The following is a 16,365-nucleotide window of genomic DNA, read 5'->3' on the forward strand; positions in this document are numbered from 1 at the left end:
TATACCTACTACGACTTTACACACATTGCCATCTAGCCCCAAAGTAAGCGTTGCATGTGTTATGGGTACTAAGATGACTGATGAATAATTCTATGTATAATATACATAAATACTTATAAATACAGATAACCACCCAGACACTGAAAGACGTTCATGTTCATCACAGAAACATTTTCCAGTTGTGGGAATCGAACCCACGGCCTTGAACTCAGAAAGCATGGTCGCTGCCCGCTGTGCCAATCGGCTGTCGAAAACGTCGAAAGACTTTTAACTCTTGAAATAGTCTGCAGTATATCGTCGTTACCATATTCACGGATTCGGCATTTCATATACAAATAAATGGCTTTCAAAGAGATCCAATACATTTGTCGCTTCATACTAGAACGCTGTAACGTTCGCTTCCCCCACAGGATTCCACTATACCAAACACAAATAAAGAATGTGGTGGACTATTAGACCGTCGTGGAATCTTATATCTGTAAACGAGCAATTCTTGTTTATATATAAATGGAATCTCGGAATCGGCTCCAACGATTTTCATGAAATTTAGTATACATGGGGTTCGAGGGCGATAAATCGATCAAGCTAGGATTCATTTTTAGAAAATGTCATTTTATTCGTGTTTTATCGAACACGCATGAATTTATTTATATATATTAAACATATTAATATATATAATTAGAATCATTTATATTGGACATACGACTATTTTTTTAAGTCGACTCATTCGCGGACGAAGTCGCGCATGTCCACTAGTTTATGTAAAGTGAAAATATTTATTATTTTACTAAATTATAATAGCTATGATTTCTTGGATATAAATAGTTAACACTTATTTGTTGTGCCGTTCAAGAATACTTTATAAGTTTTACGTTGCGTATTAAACATCATGAGTGTGGAAGAAAGGCAGCTGCCAGAGAGGAATGGCGACGAATAGTCAAGCGTGCTTGTGTGCAACACTTAAGTGACGACCACGACCGCTCCGACAAGAGCGAACCAACTGAGAAGAAGAATTAAACATCTTAAGAACTGTTGACAAATTCGAGAAGCCGATAACGACCTACGGATCCGTGAAGTGGAGTTGTACTCTGAACTTGGAGCTGCTTTCTTCCAAGATCTCCAAATCCTCATGTAAGGTACATGAGGATCATGGAAGAAAGCAGTCTACCCAGGGATTTGGTGATGATTATGAACTATTATTGTACTATGAGTATACGCCATACCTTCTGACACATGTACCGTACTGCGTTACGTTTATGACAGCTGATTGGCCTATGTTTTACTAAAAACTTTATTCAGTATTAAGTCCTATAATCTCCGTGCGCAACTTTAGTTTCCTTTGGAAAAATACACTCTCGCGAGTGTATAGAGTTATAGAGTTGTATATAAACGCACCAAACATATTTTTATTTAAAAAATATTTATTTGTGTGTAACTTCAAGTATCCTCAAAGTGTCAATAAAACACTTTAGTGGAAATAAATAAATTTATTTGTTATTTCCTTCTTTTTTTTCTTTTTTTCTTTTTTATTGCCCTACAAGTTAGCCCTTGATTGCAATCTAAACTCAAGTTGTTAGGGGTATAGGAGTTATATTAAACCCATACCCCTAATCGGTTTCTACGCGACATCATACCGGAATGCTTAATCGCTTTGCGGTACGTCTTTGTCGGTAGGGTTTGTAACTAGCCACGGCCAAAGCCTCTCACCATACCAGACCAGAGAAAATTCAGAAACTATAAATTCCTCCCCCTTAAAACGACGGCGCTCACCGCTGCGCCTGTAAGGTTGTTAAAATACTACAATGTATTTTAAATTTTTTGACTATTCCTTGTTTTGTAAAATATGGTAGTAGATGCTGGAGGCAGGGCTATCACAAACAGAAGACAAAAATTATATTCCCCGATTATATCCCCTGACGAGGGATATAATAAAAGTAATAGGAGAAGTTTACCCCTGTTTATTATTACACACATATATATATATATAAGTATATGTAGCGGTCTCTACATTACAGAACTAGATGGCACCACAAAAATCCTGCATCGCGCTAGCGAAGTGTTCACGAAGAATGCCTATATATACAACTTCCAAAAATGAATGTTCGGACCTCGGTCCCCGAGCACGATCACACTCGGAGGAAGATCATCCTATTTTTACGGTCGCATATATTGTAATGGATATTATTTCCAACTGTGCGTCACATATCCCTATCCCTATCCCTACTAATATTATAAATATGAATGTAAGTTTGTTTGTTACGCTTTCACGCGAAAACTGCTCACACGATCTTCATGAAACTTTGTACACATATTCTTGGAAGTGCTAGAAGTAATATATGATACTTTTTATCACAACATTAGGCTCGGTTCCTTTGGGAGAGAGGATGAGTTTTTGACGATTATCACCAGTAATAACTCCGACAAATTATAACCGATTTTAATAATTATTTTTGTACCATAGACGTTATAATATGTGTTTAATTTTGCCCAAACATTGTGTAGATCTGATCAATGTGGTTGGAGATTGAGGACAGAACTCCTCAGCGGACAGCAGCAAACCCCCCATTTAAGGCTTAGCGATACTGAATACTTTAAACTTTTTTAGAACTACAACTAAATTGAATGCCACAACAAAAAACAAAATCAAACGCAGACGAAGTCACGGGCCATAGCTAGTATATTATATTACACATGTAATGGATATTATTTCCAACTGTGCGCCAGTGCTCGGAGAGTTGATAATGCTGTTGGAGAAGATACTTTTTTAATAATAATAATAATAAATATACTACACACATCGCCATCTAGCCCCAAAGTAAGCGTAGCTTGTGTTACGGGCACTATGATGACTGATGAATATTTTTATGAATAATATACATAAATACTTATAATATACATATAAACACCCAGACACTGAAAACATTTGCGTTCATCACACAAACATTTTTAGTAGTGGGAATCGAACCCACGGCCTTGGACTCAGAAAGCAGGTTCGCTGCCCACTGCGCCAGTTGGCCGTCAAGTTTTTATCCTTTCCACGATGAGAAAATTGTCTCCTGCCCATGCCAGCCTTGCAGTGATGGTTACGCTTCGTTGTAACAGGCGGTCTAACGCAGTAGCAAGTGGGTAGTGAGTTAATTTCGTTGAGTGGATTTACCCTGCATTGTCATCGCTTGTTTAGCGTCACAGCCGACTTAATGGTATTAAACTTCAGATATTATTGTGTTCCATACACTGTGGCTTTCAGGAATTTTTCGATTCACCGCCCGATTTCTTGAGCCCTTTATCGAAATTACTTATATTAAACTAGTTGTTACAGGTGCCCGTGACTTCGTATGCGTGGAAATTTGGATTTGAATACCTATTTTTTTATTAGTGTTTTTACCTAAACGTGGAGGAATTATCAATTATTTAAATGCATATAAAACTTTTTGAAACCGACAGGATTAGAATCTGGGACTCTCTAACAATTGCGAACTGAATGCTTTTTACCAATTAGGTAAGCTTCAGATTTCCTATCGCCGATGCCGAAATTAGTATATGCCTTTTATAACAGTCTTATAGCGAATGTAGCGCCATATAGTATGAAATACGTTACTGTATTATTCTCTTATCCCTGGCCTGATTCTGGAATAGAACATAAGCTACAAAAAGTAGCTCGTCGTGATAGTAAGTAATCTCGATTAAACAAATGCATAGGAATTGGGAATTGAGAAAACAAGAAGTTATCTAAAGTTAAAATTTCTTTATGAATAAAAAGCAATTAAAATGAATTATAATGTATGTAAACTAACTAACTTGAGCCGATACGAAACTAATACCCGTTTTCACTAACGAGGAACAAGACAATGCCTATGTAAGTAACGCCTAATCAAAGTACATTTCTAGGCATAAATTTAACTATCACTTATCGATTTTCATTAGGCAACTGATATAACCTAACTTGTCTATGGTTCTTGCCACATGGTGTGGTATTTAGTGTTTGTATAATCATATTTTTCATTTTTCGTATGGATTTAGGGTTATTAAAAAAACCTACTTTATATTTATTACATCTGTCAACTTTACGATCCGCCGAATCGGTGTCGTAATTTAAGACGGCGCCTAACGTCGTCAGATATCACATAAGAGTTCGTGTAACGTTATATTTCTCTAGGAATGATCCAAATCACTCAGAGGTCATGATTAAGGTGATTCCTAAGTTTAGTAGAAACGGGCATAAGCCATCCGTTAAAAGTTTTAAAAATATTCTTAGATTTAACAAAACGGTAGAAAACATACCGATATTTCATTTAACCAAATGTTTCCTAATCCGACCGTATTAAAACATAACAGTCCATTAAGTAATGTAACACAAAAAATTAACAGCGCGTCTGTTTGTTACAATAAGGAAATTAAATGGTGTCGACCGGATGACATGTTGTTCGCAAAAACCGACCAAATGCGAAAAACGTTTAAAGAGGACCGAAATTCCGTGTTAAGGATCTTTGTTTTCCGTGGCTTTTTGGCACAATTTACGCAATAATGGTAATCGAGCTAGTTGGACGTCAACTGTTGGACATCGGTCTTTTGTCAGTCTTTCCAAAGTTCAGGTCGTCTGCCCACCTCGTCGGGGTCGAACGCTGCATATACCGGTGCGAGGTCGCTATTCCAGCACCTCGAGACCCCATCGTTCACCGTTCGATCGTTCATCGCTTTCCGAGCTACGTGCCCCACCCATTGCTACTTCATCTTTGCGACTCGATCAGCTATGGCGATAACACTAGTTCTTCAACGGATCTCTTTGTTTCTGATCACGTAAAAACTCACCATCACATGAGGATTTAGTTGGTCAAAATTAGACATAACATCATTGCAGTCCCGTGGGAGCAGTTATTCATTACAATTTCCCTGCGAGAACTCGTCTCCTCTTCAGTAACCGGTAAGTACCGTCGGCTCATGTGCTTAAGTTAATACCAGTCAGTAAAATGTGTTGTCCATCACCCACAGTTGATACTTGATAGGGCTGGCATGCTGTTGTTCTGGCACGCATCTGACTGACGTCTGGGTGGCGCTTTTGTTCACGTGACTCCACCTTTAAGCACTTTGGGGTTATTCAGTAAGAGTCTGACATAAACTCACAGCCTCCCCGTAGCGTAGTATCCATTAGAATTTCCCCGAAATAGAAAGGTTATGTGCAAAAGCGGTCACGGGACTCCGCTTTCAAATGGTGAGTCAGATCACCACCATGAGGTTAGAGTCAGTACGAGTCTGGCCTAAACTCTGCGCCTCGCAGTGGCGAGGTAACCATGAAGAAATATTATCAAAATTTAGCTTAATTTGCTATACTCCGCGAAAAGCAGGAGAATCTGCGTGGTGTAATTTATAATTTCTTCAATCCTTATACTCCACACCAAACAGATCTTCGGCAATATACCCTCTACGCACGTTTCGCCCCGAAACCGGAGCATCCTCAGGATCTTAACAATTATTCATTGTAAAGTCAACATCTCCTGAGGATGCTCCATATGGATATCCATGAGCATATCCCCACGATAGAAAGATTATGTGCGAAGCGTTCCCGCGTTTCCACCTTCAAACTTTGAGTCGGATCACCGTGGGGATAGTCAGTAGGAGTTGAACATAACCTCTGCACCCATGAAGATTTCCCCATGAAAGAAAGGTTATGTACAAAACGATAAGTCGGATCACCGTGCGGTCATTGTCAGTAAAAGTCCGACCTAAATAACTTCCGTGCCTCCCCTTGGAGTGGTCAATGGGGATAGAAATGTTGTGGGCGAAAGCGTTCCCGTGGCTCCACCTTCAAGCGGCGAGTCTGAACGCCATGGGGTTATAGTCAATAAGATTCCGACATAGCCTCCGCGCCTCCCCGTGTCGTGGTATCCGTGAGGATTTCGCCACGAAAAAAAATGCTACATTGTTTATCTCAAAATGATAACGCGTATCTAACATTATTAACTTAAACACACAAGTCACGCTTTCTCGTTACCGTTTTATGCGAGTTAATAAGAATTAATTACTTCACCTAGTTAATGCCTTTAAAATGAAGTAGAGTTGCAGCCTCATTTTGGATTAATTAATATTAGTTGAACGCCTTTTTTGGGCTAAAATAGTAATATGGTTGGTTTTGTTTATTTATTTATGAAATCAATTCAAATCAAATCAAAATAAGTACACTTTATCGTATGCCATACATAAATAAATAACAAACAATTTAAAGAAAGTTGTGGTACATAGAGCGGTCTTATCGCTTACCAGCGATCTATTTCAGACAATCTACCAACGGACATGAAGTTAGGAAGAAGGTTTAGGTTGTGCACAAAATTATATTTAAATAATAAACATAAATTACAAAAATAGATCCAAAAAAATTAAAATAGTTGCAATGCTGTTTTCTTGTCTGAAAGTTGCTGGTGTAATTGGCACATGAATCAAATTGATGGACACAGGGCGGCATGTTGCAGGACAAGCTCCTTGCATGCCCTATGAAATGTTGCTCTGTTCATAGGAAATGGTTTTCCACTTATCATCAGGTGGGGTTCATCAAGTGGCGTGCATAGAGGGTATGCACAGGGTATGCAGATGATATAAAATGAAGAAAATCCCCAGTACGAGTTATAAAAAACTTAAGGATAGGCATTGTAAGAGTTATAAAAAGCCTACCCATAAGTATTTATAACTCGTACTGGGGATTTTCTTCATTTTATATCATCTGCATACCCTGTGCATACCCTCTATGCACGCCACTGGGTTCATCCATCAATCTATACGTATAATAAAACTGTAACTGGAAGATTATTTCAGTTTCAGTTTCACAGATAAGTCTCAGATACAGTAAATAATGTACCCTTAAAACCTATGAAGTTATATTTCTGTTTTCATTTGTACACGTTGTTAAGAGGCAATATTCAAAAGCTTTTACTAAGATGTATCCCAAGGCCGGCAATAATAACGTGTAATCTCATCCAAGTTCCCGTTAGAGGAGCATCTTATCCCGTATAATTAAGTCATTCAATATTTACTTCGCTACAGTGTTCTACGTAGAATTCAATACCACCTCTGCTGAGCGCAGACCGTTTGTGCACTACATTCGATTCTAATCCGAGAAATAGTTCAAACATACAATACCTAGATATATCATGTATTTTTATTTAATTCCAAAATTCTTTTACAAAGTCGGTTCTTTTTTGTCAAAAGTCGGTTGTTTTTTAATCCTTTACACAACCCTACAAATAGTGAAATAAATAGACAATACAAAGACAGAAGCAGAATGCAAAAGGTGGCCTTATCTTTCCGTAGAGTTATCTGCCGGACAATTGAGGATGTTTTACCTATTTATATATTACTATTAAACTTGACAAGACCACAGCTATTTAAGAACAGACTATTGCACCAAAGTAATTGGTGGTAATTCTAACGCTCATTCTCAACCATTTGAGTCATTCGCTTTCTCTGTGTTTTCTGTTCGTTTCTTGTGTGTTTGTTTGTATTTCTCTGAATTTATTCATTATAAAGCAGACAGTCGAACAGTGCAGACGCCTTTTCTTTTCCCTGAGACCCATATATATACCGACACTAAGAAACCCTTACTGCAAATTTGAGTTATTGTGTCATTTTTTCTTTGTAACTATTTATTTAATCAGAAATATAAATAAGTTAACTACACCACACACATCGCCATCTAGCCCCAAAGTAAGTGTAGCTTGTGTTATGGTAACTAAGATGACTGATGAATATATTTTTTTATTGTAGAAAATTACTAAGTACTTGTCTGAATTACCCTTGCACCTACTGAAGCTGGTGGGTGCACTGGTATCTACCCCTTTTGATGGGCTCATTTCGTTTTAGATTTTTTTTATAAGTAAATGTTATAAAGCTGATGTATGAGTTTATAAGGCCTAAAGTAAAAAACTTTATTATAAATAAATAAATAAAAATAAATAAATAAATATACTACGACAATACACACATCGCCATCTAGCCCCAAAGTAAGCGTAGCTTGTGTTATGGGTACTGAGATAGCTGATGAATTTAATACACATAAATACTTATAATATACAGATAAACACACAGACACTTAAAAACATTCATGTTCATCACACAAACATTTTCCAGTTGTGGGAATCGAACCCACAGCGTTGGACTCAGAAAGCAGGGTCGCTGCCCACTGCGCCACCCGGCCGTCAAGTCGTATTATTATAAACATCAACAATCTCACAAACTAAACCAAAAAGTTTTTAAGCCACATCGGAATCCACAACACGTCCACATCAAAAAGGTAATATTAGTTCAAGCAGAAAGTTATCCGAAATAATATAACAATGAGTTTTGAATACCGATTCGCTTTAGGCTGACCGCAGGTGTTGCGGTAATCAAAATACACACCCACCTGCCGACATGCAATTTATAGCAGCTTGATGGGTTTCAGCTCTAGTTATTTGCTGCTCGGATAAAATGTTGCTGATACCCGCCTTGAGGGTTGAAGCAGCATTACTTAGTGGAAATCTACTCTTTATAAAGAACACTCTACAAATTCCATGTCTCTAGGAATAGCAGTTAAGAATATGCCTTGGTTTTATCAGTCAGTAAGTCATTTAGGGTTTAAAATAAATAAATATACTAAGACAATAAGACATACACACATAGTCGTCTAGCCCCAAAGTACTAAGATGACTGATTAATGGTTTTATGAATGAATGAATACACTTTTATTGTACACCGCATAAAAATACAGGAACAATTATAAAAAACCACGATATATAAAATTTGGCGGTCTTATCGCTACATAGCGGTCTCTTCCAGGCAACGAGACGTGCTCAAGACGAGAGGCGATTTTGTATACGTAAATACTATATAAAATATTAAGTATATAAGTCGTCTTAGTATAAATAATAATATTCAGATAAACACCCAGACACTGTTAAACATTCATGTTCAACTCACAAACATTTTGAAGTGGTGGGAATCAAACTCTTGGACTCAGAATTGAATTTTGGCTATACAGAAAAAGTATAAGGGCATGGAATGAACATCGTAGCCGGTGCAACGAGGCTAAACATCTTCGTATGTATATGTTCCTAGTATGTCCTGTAAAATGTTGCTCTGTTTATAGGCAATGGTTTCCCACATACTATCAGGTAGGCCTTCTGTATATTCCGTCATCCAAATTAGTTTATATTCATGTTTTGATTGAAAAGAAGACGTTATCTTTTATGAGGTCAAAATGCTACCAAATGTTCCTGACCACTGCAGCAGAAAAGTAAATCAAGTTCGGTCAACCGAACTAACAATCGAACTGGCATTACCATAGAGTTATTTTGTTGACCTACATTTTTTTTAATCTGTTAAATTCGGTGAACGAACTAGTGCGAGAGTCCATGTTTTTTTCCGAGAGCTCATGAAAACAATTCTGTTGAATAAGCAACGAAACAATCTAGTACAGTTGTGTTGCTTAAATAATAAATATAATTACGCGCTGCGGCTCGCCTCGACGCGCCGTGAGCTATCACATCTGTCCCGTGTAATTGACCCTATAGCTATATCTAGTGCCCACTTGCGTTTGTATAGACAGATTAAGGCTGTCAAATCAAACATGACTTTCGACCCACTACTGGGCATGGGTCACCTCAAAGATATGAAAAGGGCTTAGGCCACAGATTTGAAATCTGTGAACTTGACACGCCTTTGAGAAGATAACTGAGAACGTTCAAGTAAGCTGGTTTTCTCACAAATTACCTTCACTGTTAAAGCAAGCGATATTCAAATTTTTTGCCAAAAAGTCGGTCCTTTTTTCTCAAATAGTTTTGTTAAATATCCTCTTTATTTGCACAGCCCTACAAATAGTTAAATAAATAGAAAAACAAAGACAGAAGCAGAATGCAAAAAGCAGCCTTATCTTTTTGTAGATTCGTCTGCCAGGCAATTGAGGATGTTTTACCCATTTATAAATTACTATTAAACTTGACAAGACCACAGCAATTTTAGAAGTTATAAATTACCAAATTAGCCTCAAAAGGTCCGAAAGCAAAAACTAAATGAATTACTTTATAAAAAGTAGTTCGTAATTTTACGTTCGGAAGTAACTTGACATGAAAAATTCTCACCTCATTTTCCATGACGCATTCTAAGCATACCTACCTGTAACCCACGGCTTAATAACCATAATGGAGTCCACAAAGGCCCGAGTTCCGTACGTGATTGTTTTTATTGTCTTTTTTCATTCACGACAAAGCGACCGGTAAAGAGTGAGACTTTACCATTCTTAACTTTGTATTTTTTCCCGTATTAGGACCAGGAAGTCTTGCGATACAGAATTCAGAGAATGATTTTTGTTAGGTTGGTACTGTATGTTTTATCACAAATATTTAAAAAATATTCAAAAAAAGAATACGCATTATAGCACATTGACGCACTTGGTATGAACTGAACCTTAATTTGAATTTAAAAAAAGAAACTTGCCAGAAAATTAATAAGATAATCCAATAACTTAATCTTTTGAATTTCGAACATAAATCATTGCACGGTGTATTTTATTTTATTCATGCGCGGTATGTAGGCATACGTGCTTTCGGGAAGTGCAAAGGAAGAAATAGGTCCGTAATAGGGATTAATTTAAACACTTTTATATAACTACATTACAGCATAGTAGTGAGCCCCTACAATAAAAGCTAAACATAACCTTTCGGTCGTAATATCGTAATGGCCCTAACAAAGGTTCCGTACGTAGCTAATCGTTTTTTCGCTCAGCCACGTAATAAAAAGGGCGTTAAAGAGAATGAGCATATTTAAATCTTTTTAATTTTTCCGTTTACGCGTTGTTTTCTTGGTAATTCTGGGGAATTAACTAAAGGAAATTAGCTTTAAAAAGCAATTACGTCTTTTATTTTCTTTAGCCCCGTTGAAAAATGAGGTAGGTACATGTTAGACTTGCGCAGATATAGAACGATGGTAGGTGAAAAACAATTGCCTATAAACAGATTCACACTTCACACTATTGTAAATATTCTCAATATTTCGTGTGTGGTTTAAGAAAAACTAAGAAATATTAGCATTTATAATTATTTATTAAAATGTTATATTATTTACGGCCGACTGGCGCAGTAGGCAGCGATACTGCTTTCTGAGTCCAAAGTCCAAAAATGTTTGTGTGATGAACATGATTGGTTTTCAGTGTCTGGGTGTTTATCTGTATATTATAAGTTTTTTTTTTATTGTTTAAAATAAATTGTAACAAACATTTTCCAACATAAGTATATTATTAATTAAAAATATTCATCAGTCATCTATGTACCCACGACACAAGCTACGCTTACTTTGTGGCTATATGGCGCTGTGTGTATTGTCGTTGTATATTTATTTATTATTATGTAAACATAATACACACTACACACGAAATATTATAAATACGAAAGTCGAAGAGTGATTTAAGAAAAATTAACAAAGATCTATAATAATTTATTAAAATGTTATATTATGTAAACGTGACATGTGATTGGGTTTCGCATCCACGAAGTTACCCCTGCATAAAAATCAGCCTATTTCAGAAACTCTTTACAAGAAATAATCGATCAGTAGCTCAGTTCCTGAAATAAAGACAACCTCGTTTATTCGAGAATATCAACATTTAAAACAACCCATAAAGAATTACTTTTTTTTTATTTTAGAGCAATAATTGAGGACCAAGCAGATAGGCCACTTGACAGTCATTAGAGAACCATCGTTTAGAAACAGCTACACTTCGCAAAGCATGCCGGGAACACGCCATACAAAGTGCGACCCTGGGTCTATAAAGTTATATGCACTCACAAAAATAGCCTAAAATATTCCACTACTGGACTAAAGTCTTCTTCAAACGGCAGGCCATTTCGCAGGAGGCCATGTAGGAGGCATAATCACTACGCTGGGCTAACGGCTTGCTGATTTCAGTACATCGTAGGAGCACAGATGACTCTTCAGCCAGTTCTACATTATATTCACTTAGTCGCCTCGTACGACACCCGCGGGAAGGGGCGGTGTGGTAACAATTGTAATCTGATCAGTATTCATGAGTCTGTAAAAACCAACCACACCATTCAGACCGGAACACAGCATTGCTACTTGTCCGCAGAAATAAGGCTAGCGATGGTATTTATTAGTTATAACTTTTAGGCTTATTCTTGTATATGTTATCTGTCAACGATTTTTTTTTTTACTAATTTACTACGTCTTACAACTTTACCGGACGGCCGATTAACGCAGTGGGCAGCGACCCTGCTTTCCAAGTCCAAGGCCGTGGGTTCGATTCCCACATCTGGAAAATGTTTGTGTGATGAACATGAATGTTGTTTAGTGTCTGGGTGTTTATACGTAATGTATATTATAAGTATTTATGTATGTTATTCATAAAAATATTCATCAGTCATCTTAGTACCCATAACACAAGCTACTCTTAATTTAGGGCTAGGTGGCGATGTGTGTATCGTGGAAAAAAAAATACCAAAAGTACTCGTACATGGCTACAGATGGAATCATTTTAACTTAGTTACCATTTGTTTCAATATCTACAGGGATGATTAAAGGCGGCTTTTGCATTAGGATTTCAAATTCAAAATTAATTTATTTCATGTAGGCCTAGTGTATAAACACTTTTGAACCGTCAAGTCAGTCTGTTTATAGTGACTCTACCACCGGTTCGGAAGGCAGATTCCACTGAGGCCGGCAAGTCAGCAGATTGCTCTTTTCCATTGCATAAATATCATCTCAAAGCAGGTTAACAGAGTGGATTTTTGTTTTCACAGACACGCCGATCGTAGGATCTCAAAACGATCTTATCGGACTCATTAGCCAACATATGTTAGAGACGAAGATAGAACTGCTATCTTTATTTAATATTTAACAAGATTATGGTTAATCAGTATCACTCAAAGGCTTAGTTAGTTAAAGGGAGATAACTCTCTAATTTAACGGTATTCCGAGTCTCGGAAGTAGGAGCAGGTGTGAAACTTTCAATAAGTATGCTAATGCTGAAAACTCTACCCTTGGGACACGGTGGATTTGCACTCGATTTTACACTAAAGTTTGGAAACACATTAATTTTCAACTGACTTCTAAAAGTGGTGCATTTTTTATACAACTTGTAACGGAATTACGAAATACTGTTGAAGGCTGCATAAGTATATTTCATGAGGAATCACCCTGTAGAAATATAAAATCAAAAGAATCATATTCATTTTTCCATGCAAACTAATTCAAAAGTACTACTACTTTTGGCAACCCTATTGAAGATAAAAGACCGTGCATAGTACCTAATAAAGTGACATGAGTCACTCGATTTTACTGTTGCTTGCATTGGGTTAGGTATAGGGCTGTATCTGATTTCTTTCAGTAAAAACTACAAAACTGTGAGTGGTTTTTGCACTGCTTTTGTGCGTGTGTGAAGTGCACGCAGGTACTTTGCAAGCCCAGCTTGGCGCTGATCTGTTTATAGGTGATTGTTATCTTCTTACTATCAGGTTGCCATCAACTTGGGTCGTCGATTATTGCTAAGAAATAAAAAAAAAACGTCATTCTTTATGGTTTTTTTTTTAATTTAGATTTTCTGAAATAAACAAGGTTGTCTTTATTTCAGCAACTAAGCGAATGATCGATTATTTTACGTATAGAGCATTTGAAAGTTTGATTCCTATGCAAGGGTAACAGTTTACTTAATATATAATTAAATAAAATTATTATAAATGCAAAAGTTTCTTCAATCCGAATTGACGGCCGACTGGCGCAGTGGGCAGCGACCCTGCTTTCTGAGTCCAAGGCCGTGGGTTCGATTCCCACAACTGGAAAATGTTTGTGTGATGAGCAATAAGTGTTTTTCAGTGTCTGGGTGTTTATATGTATTTTCTAAGTATTTATGTATATATAATTCATAAAAAATTATTCATCAGTCATCTTAGTACCCATAACACAAGCTACGCTTACTTTGGGGCTAGGTGGCGATGTGTGTATTGTCGTAGTATATTTATTTATTTATTTATTTAATCACACATCGATTTTCATTTTTAATATATTAGTAGAGACATGTATTCGTATTTGATAGAAGCAGGCGTTAGTTTGCGGAAATCCACAATATATTATGAAAATTAAGCTTAATTTGCTATACTCCGTGAACAGCTAAGTAATGAACAATTGTTCATTGTAAAGTCAACATCTCCTGACGGTGGTCCGGTTTCGGAGCGAAACGTGTGTAGAGGGTAAATTGCCGAGGATCTGTTTGGTGTGGAGTATACGGATTGAAGAAATTATAAATTACACCATACAGATTCTCGCGGAGTAGGTATAGCAAATTAAGCATAATTTTCGTAATACAGGTATTCGTTACAATTTACTATACACGCGGGCGAAGCGGAGTACTCCTAGTTATAAGATAAAGTTTAAAAATAAAAAAAAAAACCTTAATCGTCTCAGTTCGAAATACAAACACATTACCGCCAAAAGGTGGCCAATAAAAAATGATGTATCCCGAAATGCAAAAAGTTGACGTGTGAAACTTTGGCATATTGTTCAGAGTGAATGGATGAGCCGTTATATTAAACCGCAGGGCGCCTCACTCAATTTCACGAAAAAAACTTATAAATTACTTCCAGTTACGAAGCTGATTTCTTTTGGATGCGGCCCTTTTTATCCGACTATCCAGCTGAAGAATTTAAATTTAATGTCATAGTTTTGTGTTTATTTATAGATGTTCCTTTTTTGTATAGCCCCTATTACGCTGATTTTATATTTTTGGGTATCATGTGCTTCTTCCTAGCGGCGACCCAAGTGTTCGACGCTATGTTACATCGAATTATATTCGTTTAAGCTCCTACGGCGTTACTGATTGCCATTTTGACAGTGTTGCTGTTGTGTCATAATAGGCAGTGCTTAGAAGGCAACGTATAATCAACGAACTATGGTGGCCACCGACTACATAATATTATGTAGCCCAGTTATAGATTTGTATTAAAATTTTATAACTTCGTTTCATTTATTGAAATTTCATTTTATTAATCTAATTTTATTTGTATGAATGTCCTAACCATCACTTTGTAAATCTGTTTTTCAAACTGAAGATATATAATATAATTATAAAGGTATTTAATACAAAGCCCAATCTTACCTTTTACTTACATACATAATTTTGCATATAAATTTAGAAACTACATATTAAACTCCATGTAGGGCTGCCTGGTTTTGTATATTTAATAATAATATCTCATGTAAGTTTAATTATTCTCTTAAATAATAGTGTAGATGGGGCATAGTGAACTATTAAAAAAAATCTAAAAATATTATTATTATTATGTTTGTATTGAATGTTTATAAAATAAAAGTTTATATTGTTTGCAGTCAAATTAAAAAAATACTTAAATGATGTCACTAACTTTGTGATCTGTAATATACTAGACGGGAAATTTAGAGTATTTGACTGAGATACTAAAATTGGATGTATTCATTTTTTATTATTACGATCAGAAAAAAACAAATCATTTTCAAAGAGAACAAAAAAGACGAAAAAAACCGCCACATCCACGGCGATTTTCATCATCCAAAGTTAACAGATAGGAAAAAGTTTTCGACGCAGTCATGGTAAAGAGGCTCTTTGTATAAGAGTGCTCTTTTTACGAAAGTTATGGCTTCAGGATTAAATTCTCTCTTTTCTTTAACACCACTTCATTGTGGCGGTACGAGTAGCTTTATTGAGCAAACAAACTTTTGTTGTTTGATCTTTTCGCGACATACTGTTTGCTGATATTTTGTTAAGAACTTCGTCGTTCTTATTTTAAGCTGGAGGTAATGTGCTGTTGTAGCACAAAGGTTACCGATTGACTGATCAATAAAGGCGTAGCGTAATGATGACTCCTAGATATCATAAATATTCTACAGTATGTTTTAATTAAATGAAGCATATTTATTTTTTATACAAACTAATACATAACTATAACCTAAAATAAACTATTTAAAAACTAAATAAAATCTAAAACGTCCTCGAAACCACCGCAGCGAGGCACAGTTCCTAAGATGCTGGCAGCATTTCCCCTCTGGATGGCCAAACTAATTCGTTGGCCAAGGTAACTGCCCGCTCTAGGATCACCGGTAGACTCGATAACCCTTTTCGATAATTCTTTGAAAAGGGCTCTTGCCTCCGGACCCCACGGTCCCAAAGTCTCTACACCAAAAGGCACAAAAATGAAGCTGCTATCCAGGTTTTCATATTTACGCCTCTTGGCCTGCTCGGCACTGGAAGCAGCCGCACCTACCATTGACGAAGTGGCCTGGATGTGTGATGCAGCTAGGGTATCAACACAAGTTGCATCCCACAGAAGTGACCTTCCAAGCCTCCAAGGTATGAGCGTA

At 36.6% G+C, this 16,365-nt stretch overlaps 1 protein-coding gene across 1 annotated transcript in view; it reads right to left on the minus strand.

The window, feature by feature from the left end:
- The window catches only part of LOC120625169 (carbonic anhydrase-related protein 10), a 101,175-nt gene that overhangs the window by 41,513 nt on the left and 43,297 nt on the right, over positions 1-16,365 (minus strand). The gene's annotated exons all lie outside the window — the stretch shown is intronic.

The sequence above is a fragment of the Pararge aegeria genome, chromosome 7 (assembly GCF_905163445.1).
Source record: "Pararge aegeria chromosome 7, ilParAegt1.1, whole genome shotgun sequence".
NCBI classification, from domain to species: Eukaryota; Metazoa; Arthropoda; class Insecta; order Lepidoptera; family Nymphalidae; genus Pararge; species Pararge aegeria.